Below are 17,548 nucleotides of genomic sequence, written 5' to 3'. Positions count from 1 at the left end.
TTTGGAGAGGTGTTGGTGGTGGCCAGAGGTACCTGTTAGGTGGGGCAGGGCAAGAGCTGCTTTGGAGAGGTGCCCATGCTGGCTAGGACCTCAGCCAGGTGAGGTGGAGTAGGAACCACTTTGGAAGGGCCAGCTGGGGTTGGTGGGTTGGGCAGGCTGGTTCTTGGGGAAAAACTAGGGCAGGGTGCAAAGTGTTAGCTAAGTTGATGAAGAGTGACAGAAATGGCACCCTCCAGTGCTGGGCCAGCTACATGGAAGGAGAGAAAATACAAATGGCATGCACCAGCGCTTCTGTCCCTGGAAAAAGCCCTACCAGATCCCTGCTCCTCCAGAACATGCCCTAAAATTAGTCAGTGACTCTTTTTGTTATATGACTTGGGTACTTTTCAATCTGCTGCCTTAGTTTGTGTATGAGCCCTTCAAGAGTAGAGTGTTGGCTTCCCACAGCCCTCTGCTCTCCCAGACATAAGCCCCACTGGTTTCCAAAGCTCGAAGCTATGGGTACTTGTCCTTGTGGTGCACATCCCCAGGATGGGGATCTCAAAGTGGGGCTCAGACCCTTTGCTGCTCAACCCTGGACCTCCAGGGTTGTGATACCCTTCCCACTTGTGAGTTGCCACACCTGGAGTATGGGTTCTGACTAGACTGTGTCTCTCTTCCTCTTCCTAGTCTTGATGTGGCCTTTTCTTTGTAGAAAATCTGTTCTGCTAATCTTCAGACTGTTTTGAGATATTGTTGTTCTATATGAGTTGTAATTTTGGTATGTCTGTGCGAGGAGGTGACCTCAGGATTTTTTAACTTTAGTATCTTGATCCGTAGATGATGATTGTTTGGTGGAATGTATTAAAAAAAAAAAACTTTTGACTGGAGAATTTAATCCATTTATACTTAAATTAATGATTGATAAGAAGGAATTTACTTTTTACTATTTGTTTTCTACTTGTCTTATAGCTTTTTTGTCCTCATTTCCTACATTACTGTTTTCTTTTGTATTTAGTTGATTTTTGCAGTGAAATATATTTTTTTATTTCCTTTTGTGTATATTCTATAACTATTTTCCTTGTGGTTATCATGGGATTACATTTAACATCCTAAACTTATACACTCTAATTTTAATTTATACAAGCTTAACTTTTTTTCTTTTCTTTTTTTTAATGGAAGTACTGAGGATAGAACCCAGGACCTTGTGCATGTGAAGCATGTGCTCTACCACTGAGCTATACCCACCCCAGTAACTTTAATAACATAAAAATTCTCCTTCTGTACAACTCTATCCCCACCCCTTCCAGTTATTGATTTCACAAAACATCTTTATACACTGCATGTCCAAAACATATGCTAATAATTGTTTTCTATAACACATTAGTCTCCTAAGTCCTGTAGTAAACAAAATGTGGAGTTACTAACCAAAATTACATAATAATTGCTTTTAGACTAATACATTTTTTAATGTACTAGGCTCTTAAATCATATTGAAAACAGAAGTGGATTTACAAACCATTTTTACAATAATACTAGGGTAGCTTTTATAATTGCCTATGCATTTATCTTTACTGAGATCTTTATTTCTTTGTAAGGCTTTGAGTTACTGTCTAGTGTTCTTTCACTTCAACATGCAGGATTCCATTTAGCATTATCTGAAGGTCAAGTCTAATGCTAATGAGTTCTCTTATATTTTATTTATCTAGGAATATCTTAATTTCTCCCTTGCTTTTGAAGGACAGTTTTTTTCCAGGTACAGAGTTTTTGGTTTACAGATTCTTTTTCTTTTCCTTTTAGCAGTTTGAATATGTTGTCCTGCTGCCTTCTAGCTACCAAAGTTTCTGATGAGAAATATGTTGGTATTCTTATTGAGGTCCCTTGTGTGTTAGGAGTCACCTCTCTTGCTGCTTTCAAGTTTGTCGTTGGATATTGATAGTTTGATTGTAATGTGTCCTGGTGTGGGTGTCTTTGAATGCATCCTCTTTGGAGTTCCCTGAGATTCTTGGATGTTTATATTCATGTCTTTCATCAAATTGGGAAGTTTTTGGCCATTACTTCAAATAATCTCTCTGCTGCTTTCTCTTTCTTTACTCCTCTTGGAATGCCCCCACTGTGTTGATTCAGTTGATGATGTCCTACGAATTCCTTAGGCTGTGTTCCTTTGAAGAATTTTTTTGTTCTTCAGACTTGATAATTTAAATTATCCTATCATCAATTTCACTGATTCGTTCACTGCCTGCTCAAATCTACCTATGAATCCCTCTAGTGAATTTTTTATTTCAATTATTTTAATTTTTAGCTCTAGAATTTCTTTTTGGTTTTCTTTAGGTTTTATACTCTTTATGGGTATTTCTAGTTAGTCCATACATTATTTTGTTGACTTTTTCCATGTCTTCTTTTAGTTCTTCAAGTGCTTTAAAAAAGTTATTTTTAAGTCTGTGAGGTGCTCATCTGATCTTTCTCTGGGACAATTTCTGTTGGTTTATTTTTTGTCCTTTGAATGGGACATACTTTCTTGTTTCTTTGTATGCTCTGTAATTTCTGTTGAAAACTGTACACTTGAATCTAAAGTCATGGTGATTCTGGAAATTAGATTCTTTTCCTTCCTATGGTTTGCTGGGTTTTGTTTTGTTTCATTTAGCCTTTTTAAAAAGGTTGATTGCTGTAGATGATCTCTGTGCTGATGATCAGCCTGAGATATAAACTTACAGTTTTGTCAGGTCTTCTCTGAGCCTGTGCCCTTCCCTGAGCATGCACATTGACTTTCTGATTTCCCCTGTGTATGCAAATGCTTTTGAATATCCTAGTCTTTAATGTCAGGCTTCCAGAAGGGGGGGGGGGGGGGGGAAGAAGGCTGCCATTCTTTTAAATCCTCTGTAAATCACTTCAGCTGGAGAGGGAGGGTTTTGTAACAATAGGGGAGGGAGCTGCAACAGAGTTGTCTGCCTCTGCTGCTTCTGATCATGGAGGTGCAGATGCAATCAGCAGTCAGAATGCAGATCTCCAATATTTGTATAATAGAATCCTTATTACCTACCCTGGTTCCTGCAGGCTGTTCCAGGTACACATACCCAGCTGTCTGCCCTGAGGTTGATGGCAGGGAGGGGATATCTAGCCTCTTCTGAGATAAGAGCTGAAATTGATGGAATTTCACTACAATTTACTGTCCAAGTCTTCCCCTGGAAACTACAAACCTTCAGAAGGCTCCAGAGTTACATTAGACAGATCCTGCTAGTACCTTTGCCTAGGTAGAGAGACAAATTACTGGTGCTTTCCTCTCAGCCATTTTCCCAGAATCCTCCCTTCCATCTGTTGCCCTTTTTAGGGGCAAATTTAGCAGAATCTATTGAATTGCCTTATCTTTGATCCAGAAACTCGACTATTACAAACTAGTCCTATAGAAAATATTCACAAGCATATACTCACACACAAAGTTATACGTACAAAGAAAGTTCCCTGCTAGCAATGTTTATAATAATGACAAGTGGGAAATAATCTAAATCTAAATGTTCATCAATAGGGGATGGTTAAATATATATTATATATATGATAAATTATATTATATAATGATATACTTATAATACATTAAAATATATGATGTATACATGCACTGCAATACTGGGTATTGATGAAAAGACTGGGATAGATAAAATGGACTGGCATCAAAAGATCCTAAATTCTAATACTTGAAAAAAATCAAGTTATAGAAAAGTGTATTTAGTATGAGTCCATTTGTGTATGAAAAAAATCCATATATATGAATAGTAAATTAAAAGTTCTGAAAGAATAAACAAATATTTATCAATAATTGTTATCTCTAGGAGAGGCATGGGAACGGAGAGAGTGGAAAAGAAAACTAACCTTTTTATTCCATATACTTATGTACTATTTGACTCTTTTACAAGGAGCATGTATTCCTGTAGTACAGATCCACTTTTAATATTTTCATGTTTCTGTATAGTCAGGACGTACTACTGAAAAGAATTTTCTGGAAACTTTGGTTAAAAATTATTGTATGCCAAATAAGTCTTGGAAGTTGAAGATTATGTATTGTTTTAGAGGGATTTAAAGTCTTCTCTCTCCTAGAGCCAATTATTTACATCCCATGGTGGTGAAGGTAAGCTGGAGATTTCTTCTCCTCTTCCTAGAGATCAGTTTACATTCTAGAGCAAAAAGCAAATGCCCTTCTTTCTCTCTCTCTCTTTTTCCTTGTGGAGGGGAGGAGGGTCACATGTGTTAGTAGCTCCTATATAAGCTCCAAGTTTCAAAATATCAGTGTTAACTCTTCTGTAATGCACACCCTGCTGCACGTGCAAGTACATCTGACTCAGTATATTCACCATGTGACAAGTTGTGGCATGGGAGACTGATGCAAGATGTTCTTTGAGAAAATAAAAGGTCTCATCCCTGATTTACAGATTTTTTGTTTCTGGAAATGGGTGTGTGTATGTATTTGTATAACTTTGCAAGTTAACTTGTTAGCTTTCAAATAGGAAAATATCTCATACTCTTCAGTTTTAGACTCAACACCAGGCACAGTGAGTTGAGCTGTCTGGTGCATTCTGCCACTCCACAGATTAAGGATGGGAGCCCACAGTCATGGACTATCAGGGATGGACTACTAGTAGGGGGGGGAAATGCTACGATTTTATGTCTGAGGCAGCCCTGGAATGAACACCTGGATTGTGTGCTCTGGTGAGGGGGTAAGGCACTTCTGCTACAATAGGGGTCCCAAAAAAGTGGAGGAGACCTGAGCTGACTGACATACAACAGGATCCCATCTGGATTTGTAGAAGGGGATTAGTCTGACTTCTGTCTGACACCACCTCAGCCTTTTCCAAGAGAAAGAAAATTAAGATCATTTTAGAAAAAGGAATTTGCAGCTCTGAGTGTATGCAGACCAAAGTGCTTACTGAGCTCTCTTCCAGGCTGCTCTGAGAACACACCCAAGACAACACTCTTCAGCCCTCCCCCTCAACTCTAAAGGAAATTCTTATGTTGACATTTCAGTTTTCTAGAATGGTCATCTCAGGACCCTCTATTTCTTGGCAGTCTTTGTCTTATACTAAGAATACCCCTTGGAGAGTACAATCCTAGGATAGCGGGCAAAGAAGGGACTATAGAAAACACCTTCATTGTGGACATGAACCAACTGATGCTCTGAGGAGTTTGAAGCCCACTATCTTCTGATAACCACTTTTCTGTTGATGGACCCATTCTTTTTGTTGTTCATTATTTCAAGATATATATTTTTTTGTCACATGGGTTTGGTCTTAATCATTTTGCATCTCTAAGGTCACTTTTCCTTAAGATTTGTTTTGTGCTTATTATAATGACCCTTATCGATAGGCTCTAGTTAATAATTTCCTCCCATGATTTGCTTTTTCAAGATTCTGTTACATTTCAGCACTGTCAATAGAACTTTCTCTAATGATGGACATGTTCTATAATCTGCATTGTCCAATATGATAGCCATTAGCAACACTGGGCTATTGAGCACTTCAAATGTGACTTGTAAGATGGAGAAAATTTTTAGTACTATTTGATCTTAATTCAGTCAATGTGGGTAGTGGCTACTGTGTTGGAGAGCAAAGTTCTACACAATTACTAACTTTCTTCCTTGCTCAACCACTTCTAGGCTAAAAAGTGTCAGCTCATAGATAATTTGGATAAGAAAGCTATCTTGACAGCCTGCTATCATGGCCTAGGCTGCTCCAAAGACTCTGTTGTATTTGCTTTTTCTAAGGCAGAAGTGACTTGGCAGCTTTACAGCAGGATGTAATCAGCTGAAGACTGAGAACATCTGGGCCATGAGAAGCGTGGGAAGATCAGAACAGTGATGTAAGAGGATGATTTTGGATGGCCTTGTGTTGCCTCATGAATGTAAGAACAAGATAAAATGCACTGGAAAGAGAGGTAATGGATGAAATGCAAAGAAAATACACACAGTGGATGGAAAATCTGAATGGATACTAAGCCTAATGTCTTATGAATACTGCCTGTGCCCCAAGAATTGTACTCAGCCTTGTATGTGCACTATTTCATTTAATCTTTGCAACAACTCCATGAGGTGGACATTATTATATTCCCCCTTTTACAGATAAAGAAACAAAATGTCACACAGCTACAAAGAGGAGGATCCAAGACCCCAAATCAGGCCTACCTGCGTCCAGAGCCCTGCATCTAGGAGATGGAGGTCGTAATTCCAGCTCTATTATTACCTTGTTATGTGATCTTTTGCAAATAATCTCACCTCTCTGGACTTTATTTGTAAAATACAGAGGTTGGGTTGAATGGTTTCTAAGTTCTCATTTAACTTTGAGATCCTAAAACTCTGATACTCAAATAGCCCCGAATTTCCTTGAAGATGTCAACATATCAGATGTTACCAAAAAGAAAAAAAAAATGTGATGGCCTGCATTTCTTCTGTTATGTTTCCCTCTCTCTCTTTTGTTCTATGAGCCACAAAAGGATTTGATTTGGATAGCAATAACATTCCCAGGTTTTTTCTGTGGGTCAAACATTAAAAAGGATAGCTTACTATTCTAAAAATGTCAAAGAGACGATTTCTTTTGAAACATATGAACACACACATGATCCCAGTGATACCTTGCCAGCAGCGGAAAATGTCATAAACTGGTCTCCTGCAGTGGGAGTTCACTACTGAGGAGGGCTTTCCGTGGGGACAAGGAGTGGTGGTCAGGCTCTCGGAGGATTTTTTGAAAAAGCGCATTCAACAGCACACTGAAACTATGCTATCTGGAAAAATGTGTGGTGAGGAGGCATTGTGTTTTGCTAATATTAAGTAAACCTCTATGAAAATTGCTTAGCTGGTGAAGAGTATATGGAAGCAGTGACTGCGTGGGGAGAGGGGAAGAGGTAAAGTATCAAAGGAGGAAAATGAGGGGTGGTATTTTATAGAGAGGGTGCAAAAGCAAGTTTTCTTCAGCATTAAGGTTATTATTTCCTTTCTATATTAGTTTAATTAAAATAAATAATGTGTATTGTAAAAAGTCAAACTATATAGAAATTTATAAAGAAAAAAGATTCTTGTCCATAAAAACCCATACATGATACACATAACCAATTTATTATTATAAACAGCTACATAATATTCTATAGCATGCATATATAACCATTCCCATATTGGTGGACATTCATTTTCTAAGATATTTTATGTGTATTGAAAAAAAAGGATGAGAAAAGTCAGTCTTATATTTATATGTGATATTGAAACTTGAAGACTTGGGCAGATAGGGGGCCGAAAGCTGGATTAGGCAGTTCCAAGGATTATGCAGCCAGACTGCCTTAAAGATAGACAGATCATATGGCAGAAACTGAGTAAAGTCCTAAAATCATAAAGTCATAGGATGAGATAGCCGAAAGGGACTTAAAATAACTAAGCCCAGTCTTCTAATTTTACCAACAAGGAAACTGAGGCCCAGGGAGGTTGTCTTCCCCAGGGTCACATAACTTGTAAAGTGTCACAGTCCTGATGGAAGTCTCATGGCTCTGGACTAGAATTCTTTAAAAGAAAAAAGTAATAAAAGGACATTATAAGTCCACCTATGATCAGATGCTGGACTGTTTCTTCTTCGGAGTGGTTTTAGCTATATGCAGGCAGGTTTTAAAGTCCTACAGAGCTTGGTCCCCATCCTTGCTATATTCTAAAAACACTTTCCCATTTACTCTATACATAAACGTATCATTTTTGCACTAATTCAAGCAAAGACCGAACTTCCTCTACTCCCCCTCTACTAGCTGGGGAGGCAGTAGAGTGTAAGGATTAATTCCAACCCCTGCTCTACTTCTTTCTAGTTGCATGACCTTGGGTAAGTTTAACTGATGTCTTTAAGCTTCAATTTTCCTATCTCTAATAGGGGAGAATAAAATTCTGCCTTATATCATCATTAAGAGGATTAAAATAGATAATACAGGTAAAGTGATGATCAAATAATAAGTAAACCTCAGTCATCGCTGCATTACGTTAAACACTGTGCTAGGTCCAGAGATAAGCAACGAACAAGATACACACAAAGTGCCAATTAAGTGCCAATTCTTAAAGGGCTGATCATATACTTGCAGTTCTCTAAAGTAAACGTACACTTTCACTGGTCTGTACCGTTCTACAAGGTAATACTCCTTTTGTTTGATAGCACTTCTATCTTTCAAGACCCAATGGAAATCCCACCTCTTCTATGAATCCTTTCCAGATTACCTCAACTGAAAGTCATATCTCTTTACTTACATTCCTATAATCCCATAGAGCATGATTTTATAATATTTTCACCATCTTCCTTGTGTCAGAATTATGTATGTACATCTTCTTTAATCTTTGTAGTCAGTGCTCATTTGGTAATTGGTAGACTCAATTCTATCAGCAACCTTGTAATGCATTATTATTACGTTGATAATAATTTAACAGATGTAAAAACTAGGGCTCAAAAGTATGAATTCAGATACCTAAAGCCTACCAGATAGTAAGTAGTAAAATCAGGACTAGAATGAAGGTCTTTAGCAACTCTAGAAATGGACTTCTCTTGACTTACTTCAACTTGGACAAGTCGCTCAACTAAAGTGTCTTTATTACCAAGTGAACAAGAAAAATGTGAACATGTAGTAGAGAAATACAGGGTACAACTGGATACTGCGAAAACACCTAACAAAATATTTTCCCTTACGTACAGACTGCCCACTATGTGTGAGACATAAGTGATCGATTTGACTGTTAGCTAGTTGGCCAGCCAGTGGCAGAACAGGGAGCATATACTTGTGTCTCCTGAAACTAAATCTAATTATCATTCCAATATAACACACTTGTCCTTTGGCATTGGCTACCTCATATCCAGCATCCATCTCCAGCCTTTGAATCAAAATGGAATTCATATGCATTGCCCATGTTATTTTTGTTTGGATGGATATTTAGAAGTACAAGAAATTGGTTAAAAGAATGAACTGATAAATCATCAGAATAACTAGTTTACCACTAAAACATACCATATCTCACCTCTTAACCCTCAATATTCTTGCCTTACAAGTCTCTTTTATTTACAGTGAAATGTTATAAAGGATTTCTTGACAAAAAGCAAATCAGATATTTTTAGTGTATGTCATTAATGTCCTATAAATCAGTATTTCAGGTCTAATATCTTTTCTATTGACAAAGTATGTACTATACTGGAAATTTTTCACGTTAAAATACATAAATATCTAAAATAAAGTACTCCTACCTTTTCTGAACCTTTTTCAGGGCCAGATTCTGTTTGGCAGATACATTTCAGAACTGGTTTGTTCCCCACCCACACCCCTTTCTCTTTCTCCATAATTATTATTTTAAAAGTACTTGCTTCCACCACTCTATTTCCTCTTCCTACTTTTTAAATATTTTCTTTAAAAATGCAGAACTAAGATGTACCTTGCTTAGCTGGATATGCACTTATAGTATAGAATAAAGAAGTCACAGCAAACTAGATGCACCTAAAATGGAGATCCTGAAGCATGCCATCTGTGCCACGAAAATACTGCCTGAGGTTAGCAATTTCCTGCTGTACTGAGTGTTCAGTGCAAATCAGATATGCACTATAGATGACAGAGGTGAGGAATGAATTAAGGAAAATGAGGATATGTACTCCATCCCATGGAGTTGGCTCTCTGGGGATAAAAATTTACATGCTACAAAAAAGCAAACACAAATGAGGTACAGATGGTACACTAAGGATAATGACTCACGTACAACGAAATTGTTAGAGTAAGATGATTCAAGGGATAATTATAAATGTTAGCACACTTAACCTCATGTTACAGATGAGGAAACTGGTTCAAGGCCTTTCCCTTGGATATAAAGCTAGCAAGTGGTATAACCAGGATTCAACCCAAGGTCTGACTCTAAATACTCCTATGATCATCACTTTAATACAGTAAAATTTGATTATATTTAATAAAGTGTGTCCTGTGCTTTGTTTTGAGTGAGATGCTAAAAAGGGAAGCATCCTTTGATTTATATTATGGAAGATGTTGGGCACTGGATCTGTATAGAGGTGGTATAATTTATGAATTAGGTGGGAGTTTATCTTCAATGTCCTATACAATTCTGGAGTTTTTATCATACTAAGCTTTACACTAGATGAAACAGCTTAGGCCCTTGAGAAGAGAAAGGCCTGGAGCACTGACCCAGATTTCTTGCTTCACCACTGCCACCTGCACGTCTTACAATCTCACCTGGACCCAGGTTAACACCAATGTTTGGTCACCCAGGCCTGATAACCCCAGGCGGGAAGCACACTAGACATTTTTTCTTTTGCTCATGACTAGCCCAAGGTACTCCCTATGCTCAGAGAGCCTCAACTTTTCCAAATTACATCAAAAGAAATAATTCGATAAGCAAGAAGAGACAAGTTCAGAGTGCAGCTGTTAACCATCTTGTTTTAAAATGAAGCCCCACCTGCCTTAGCAACAAACATGCTCATCACAAGTCATTCTCAGATCTCTGATCTATGAGAAGGCTCACAACTCCACCTGTGAACTCCCCAGACATAAACATATCATATCAGATGATTAATAACATGGAATTTCCACCCCAGTAAAAACTGCCTCCTCCTTTTATCAATTGGTCAGGTCAGATCAGACACCAAAGAGTGTTCTCAGATCTAACCAAACACAGAAGCTTGCTTTAGTTGTATGGAAATGGAAATGGTAATGGAAAATGGTTAAAGAAATATTTTCCAAGCTTCAGACCTATTCAAGAACAACACCTCTAACTCTTTTTTTTTTTTTAAGTGCATAGGTTTGTTCAAAGTCAGGCTGTTACATGACCTCAAAGCAAGGACAGTTCATTTTCCAATGAAAATAGGCTTTTATATTTGTGGAACTATGAGATTCAACAATACCTTAAAGCTCACTCAGCCCACTCTCCCTCCCATAGCAAAAGCATTTTCTAAAGCACTAAAGATGACTGGGACCACCAGCAGTTCAAATTATAAAATTATTTCAATAATACAGCAAATAACCAGATTTAGCAAAAGCTGTCCTTTTGACATTTGTATCTCAAATCTTCAAAAAAAAAAACTGTAATCACACGTTTGTATATAAATACATATTATCATATATATGTATATGAATATGTATATATATATATGTATGTATTGCTTTTTGTATTATATATAGTATTGCTTTTTGTTGTTAAGTTTTACATAAATGGTATTGAGGGACTGTATTATCTATTTGCAACTTGATTTTTTTCACTAAACATTATGCTTTTTTCCCAGATTTGTCCAGGTTAACACATACTGTGAAATACTTCACTTAAGTAACTATTTAGTATTTTATTATATGGATATATCTAGAGTGACTATATAATTTATTATCCAAGGCAAGCCTCTTTTGAAAATTAAAATAGGCTCAATTAATAATTACACCAATATAATAGAAATATCTTAGGACTATCCCAGGCAAATCAGGAGGTCAGGTCACCATTTATGCTACCATTTATATGCATTGCTATTGACTGACATTTGGTTTCTTTCCAATTATCAAGCAGTATAAATAGTGATGCACTGAATATCTTCAAACATGTTTCCTGGTGCACAAGTGCCAGAGTTTTCTCTAACATTATAGTGTAAAGTTCTGAACCATAGATATGCATATTTTCACTTTACTACATATTGACATACTGTTTTGCAAATTTATATTCCCACTAGTTATGCTTAGGACTTAGGCATTTCCCCATATTTTCATCAATACTTAAAGAAGCACCTGAGAGGTGGCATTTCATTATTGTTTTGATTGACATTTCTCTGATTAACAGTGAGATTACACAACCTTCCGTATGTTAAATGGCCATTTAGATTTCCTCTTCTGGTAAACAGCTGTCATTTTTGTGTCATATTTGGGTTAATCTCAGATAAACAAAATATGGCTATTTGTTTTTAATCCTACTTAAAAATTTCTTTTAGGTGAGTTTAGACAACTTATATTTCCTGTAATTGTAACTCACTACCTGTTTTTTTCTTGATCAACCCTATAAGGGCTTATCAATTTTATTAACCTTTTAAAGCAATTAGATGTCAGTGATATACAAATTTGGTAATTAGTGGTATCTTAACATGAATCTTTCAATCCATGAACATGGACTACCTTTCCATTTATTTGGACCTCAGCAATGTTGTTACCTTTGTGCCCGGTATTTACTTTTGATGCTATTGTATATGGTATTTTATAATCCATTTTCAAATTGCTGATAGGATATAGAAGTATAATTGATTTCTGTATATTTATCTTACATCAATTAATTTACCATTAATGTCCTTGCTAAATAAACTCATTAATTCAAACTGTAGATTTAGAGATTTTTCAAGTACAAAACATCATCATTTATGAATAAAAGCAATTTTGCTTCTTCCTTTCCAACCTTTATATCTTTTATTTCTTTTTCTTCTCTTATTACATTGGAGTACAATAGTGAATGAAAGGAGTGAAAACAGATACTCTTGCTTTGTTTTTGACATCACAGGAAACAATGTCACAACATTGACTATGCTATCTGTAGCGTTTTTGTAGATGGCCATTATCAGATTAAAATTCTCTTTTATTCCTAGTTTGCTGAGAGTTTCTAACATAAACATGTGTTTAGTTTTATCAAATGCTTTGCATATACTGAGATAAACAAGTTTTTCTTATATTACTGGTTTTTGATTAACAGCCTGGTGAGTTTGAGCCCTGAAATACTATATGAGATTCAGTTTTACCCTGAAGAGATTTCAAATGTATCTTTTGAGACTCCTGCCTCATGTAGTTTCAAAACATAGCAATAATCTTGAGTCTTCCACTCTGATGGAACTTCATCTCCTAGGGCCTCCAAGACAATGGAGATTTCACTCCAATTTTTAAAAGTTTGCAGCCCATCTTCCTAGCCTCCTCTGCTGTTCCAGACCTCAGGAAATGTCCTGTTGGGTATACTGGTCATGTGTTTCAATCCTTTTGAAAGTGTAGAGTGGCAAGTTTCAACTCAGGAGGAGAATACATTATGTGGGAAGGAATCATTATCAGACAATGCAGAGTTAATACTGACTAATGCCTTGCCCATAAAATCTGTATCTTTAAGCCAGAGAAAGGAGAGGAGAGGCTGAAGGATGCCAGTCCAGGTACTAGATTAATTTAAATGCCATTGTAGCTCCAGCACTTGATTCTAATTGTCTCCTCCTGAACACTCAATACCTTCATTCATGCTCGATGGCCCCAGGGACTCAGAACTGCCCACTGTCCCCATGAAAGGAAATGAAAAATCGACTGATGCTAAACAGACCTCCTTCAGCAACTACAGCCATCTAATCTAAGCACTGTATCCTGCAGTGTGATTAATGATTTTTCTTTCCCCTTTACATTTAAGAGCAATGTGTTCTAGAAAGGAATGGAGAGAAATAGAATGAAGGATGATGAGGAAGAGAGAGGGCAGAGATGCAAAAGTGAAAAAAGGAAAAAACTATGTGAGGAGGAGAGGAGGGAAGACAACACTTTCTCAGTATGAAACAGAATTAGCCAGAGCTGTGTATTTTCTCTTAATATAAAGGATTTCCATCTCCACTCTACATAAGAATGTCATTATCTAAATGATATACTCTACTGTAAACTATAGAGAAGGGAAAATTAAAAGAAGTTCTGTATCCCACTACAATATTCTATTAAGTCATCTATTCTTGACTTCAAAAAAATTAAGTTCCATCATCACTCTCTATAATTATACATTAACAGTTTTAAGAATTTAAATACATTGGGAATTGAGGGCTGTTTGGCACACTGATGTTCTTTCTCTTTCTGCTTCCTCCTGGCCTCCTATATCATTGTGTGTAAATATATATATACACACACACATGCACATACACATGTATTATATTGCATGATATATGTCACATATATATGATACATGTCATATCTATATTCACCCATCTCTAGCTATCTCTGTATAAATATACATGAGATTGTCAATAAATGAGATGATAGGTATTACATAGTTGATTTTCCAGATCTGACTGCCTAGGCCATTGTCTGCTTTCTCCTTCACTTCCCCAAATGTGTTAAGTGGCTCTACAACATGAAAAAAACTGCCACGGACTTTTATACATTATGAAGGCCGGTATTTTTTCATCAGTCCCAGCCTAGGTTAAAGATACAAAGGCTATTTCCCTTCTTCATTTTCAGTACCTACTCTGGACTTTCACGTATTGGTTTCTCAATAGTTTTCCATAATACTGTAGATCCCTTGTTAATATGGGCCCCACGTACTGGGGTCTGAAGGCTGAGTCAGAAATGACTACTGGAGAGCATTTTGCAGATGAACTTGGTGCAAAGGAAGGGGGAAGGTACTCAGGGGTATTGTACATGATTAAAGTTTGAAGCAGCCAACAGCCAAAAATCAAACACTAGTGCACATGAGAAACAAGCAAGTTTGCTTGGCTGGGGCAGAAAGTAATTGTGGGTTAAAGAGCAATCATAAATAAGAAAAAGAATGCTGAGGGATGTTGATGGAAAATATTAAAGACCAGTATGAAGCATTTGTATTTGATTAAAAAGAAAAAGACAACAGAAATCCATGTATATTTCTGAGAGCCTATATCAATAGATCAAAGATGAGATTCATACTTACCAGTCAAAGCACTGGAGTGTAACTTGATCAAAATGTTTGAGAAGGAAGAGCCTACTGTATAGAGGGCAGACAGAAGGGGCAGGCAGCTGGCAAGGGGGATGATTTGTAATATTCTAGGTGTCATATGAGTAGAGAAAGCTCAGACTAGAATATAGACTAGAAAGAGTTAGAAAGGATGACTCTGAAAGGTTTTTCAGATAAAGAAGTAGGGGGACTTAGACACACACACTAGTCATGGGGGTACTGGAGGAAGTAACCTGTAACACTCCAGGTGGTGTGCCAGGAGAATAGGATGGTAGAATGCCATTGATGGGGATGGAATGCTGGGAAGGAATGAGGGTCCTGTCTAGGCTGCAGTATGAGTTTCCTTGCCACCTCTTTATTAATGCAGGTTTTATGACACAGGTGTAATAATTAATCCAAATGGTTAGCAGATGTGGCTATCCATCTTTGGGCATACTGGTCTCCAAACAGTCTCCCAATCAGCAAATTCTCAAGCAAGGCCAAAGAAAATTAAAGAAAATAAATTCTGTTGAGATATTTATGGAGGCCACCTGGATTGAAATTTGACAGCTAAGAACTTGCCTGGATGCCAGGCAACCAAGGAAAGGTCAGAGCCCCTGGAGCAATAGGGCTTGGGGAGCCAAAGAACAGAAATGGGGGGTGGTGTTCAGTCACATTCAATCTCAAAAAGGTTAAAAATGGAGTTTTACTTTTCAGAAAGAAACATTGCTTAAGTCTTTCCCTGCATGCTCTGGAGAAACCTGCCTTGTCTCTTGACAAGGGTCCCACCATTTCCTTGAATTGCACTCTCTAGCTGAACCAATTCATCAGTGAAGGTTTTGTTTACATATACAGGTCACCTCCTCTACTGCTTCTATCACTTCTTTGATTCGTACTCTTAAATTATTACCTCCCGATATAGACAGTTTCTAACTAGTCTCCCTGCCTTCAATCGTCATAGCAATGGTTCTAAATTACAACTTTGATCATATTGTTTGCTTGTTTTAAACTTTTATTACTTTCTTTTTGCCCATGGAATAAAATCTAAATACCTTTGCCTGTTATTAAAGTCTCTACATAAGTTAGATTCAATTTATCTTTCTAGTCTCACTGCATACTACCAGTACCTCTTCTACATGAGCCTTTTGCTTCAGATAAACTTTTAGTCTATATCCTTCAAAATAATTCTTGCCCCTCCTTTGCTGCATATACACCGTTTGAATGCTGGGAAACTTCTCCTTTTATTTTTCTCTACACCTGTTCAAAACCACAATTTCACATTTTAAGGGCCAACTCATAGCCTACTTCCATTCTGTCATAAATTACATCTTAACATATTTAAAAGAATGTAGTTATAGGAAGTATTCTTTGAAAGTAATAGAATTAAATTAGGAACCAATACAAAAAGATAACAGAAAAGTCTCTAACCACTTGAAAGTCAAACAACATACTTCTAAATAACCCATGAGTCAAGAAGAAAACCTCAAAAGAAATTCTAAATGTTTGAACTTAATGAAATTAAAAATACATCATATATAAATTTGTGGGACACAGCTAAAACAGTGCTTACAGGAAAATGTATAGCATTAAAAGCTTTTATTAGAAAATAAGAAAGACCTCAAATCAAACTAAGTTTCCACCTGAAGAAAAGAGAAAAGAAGTGTAAATTCAAAGCAAGCAGAGGAAAACAGAAAAATAACAGAAAAAAATCAATGAAGCCAAAGTCTGATTCTCCAAAAAGAATAATAAATTGATAAACTTCTAGCAAAAATAAGAACACAAATTACTATCATGAGTAAAAGATGGATATCACCATACACTCCACAGACATTTAAAAATCCTAAAAACAAATTTATGTACATAAATTCAACAGCATACAAGAAATGGATCAGTTCCTCAAAAACCACTACATTAGTTTTCTGTTGTTGTGTAACAAACTACAGAAACCTAGCAGCAAAAAACGATATTTATTATTTGGCTGGGTCCTCTGCTTGGGGTCTCATGGGGCTTCAAAGTGTTTGGGGTTGGTCTCAGCCTACTGATAGCAACACTATAAGCTACAAATGCCTGAGGGTGCTCGCCTGTGTCTGTACTACTTGTGATGAGCTCTCATGGACATTTCATTCATTCTCATCGTCATTCCGTTCCTCAAATGAGGAAGAATATGCTTCCACACTCATTCAAGCTATTGCCAGAATTCACTTCCTTACAGCTGCAGGACTGACAGCTCTGGTTTTTTGATGACTGTTGGTTAGAGGCCACCTTTGGATTGGAGAAGCCACTGCAGTTCCTTGCCACGCTGACTTCTTCAACATGGACACTTACATAATTCAATCCATAAGAAGAGTCTCTAGAAAAAGCCTGCTAAGATGAAGCCACACAACAATGTAATCACAGGACTGACAACCTTTGCCACATAACATAAGTTAATTATTGGAATGACATCTCATCACCTTTACCATACTCTACTGGTTAGACAGAAGACACTGGTGCTGCCCACACTTGGACTGGATTACATAATGGGGTGAACACAAGAAGGCAGGCAGCACTGGGGGCCACCCTATGGTCTGTATGACACAACTATAAGCTACTAAAACTCACTCAAGATGGAATCACCTAAATAGTCCTTTTTAAAAACAGAATTGGTAGTTTAAAATCTTTTAACAGAAACCTCCAGGCCCAGGTGATTTCACTGTGGAACATTATCAAACACCGATATCAAACATTCATTAAAAAAAAACCTGTCAGCAAATTACTAACAGAAGGAACTTGCTCAATCTGAGAACATCTACCAAAAAACCCTACAGCTAATATGATAATTAATGATGGAAGACAATGATTTTCCACTATGATCAGGAAAAAGTTAGGGATGCCTGTTCTCACTACTACTCAGCATTATACTGGAAGTCCTAGCCAATGCACTAA

Source organism: Camelus bactrianus, chromosome 9 (assembly GCF_048773025.1).
Source record: "Camelus bactrianus isolate YW-2024 breed Bactrian camel chromosome 9, ASM4877302v1, whole genome shotgun sequence".
Lineage (NCBI taxonomy): Eukaryota > Metazoa > Chordata > Mammalia > Artiodactyla > Camelidae > Camelus > Camelus bactrianus.
This window is presented reverse-complemented; position numbering follows the sequence as displayed.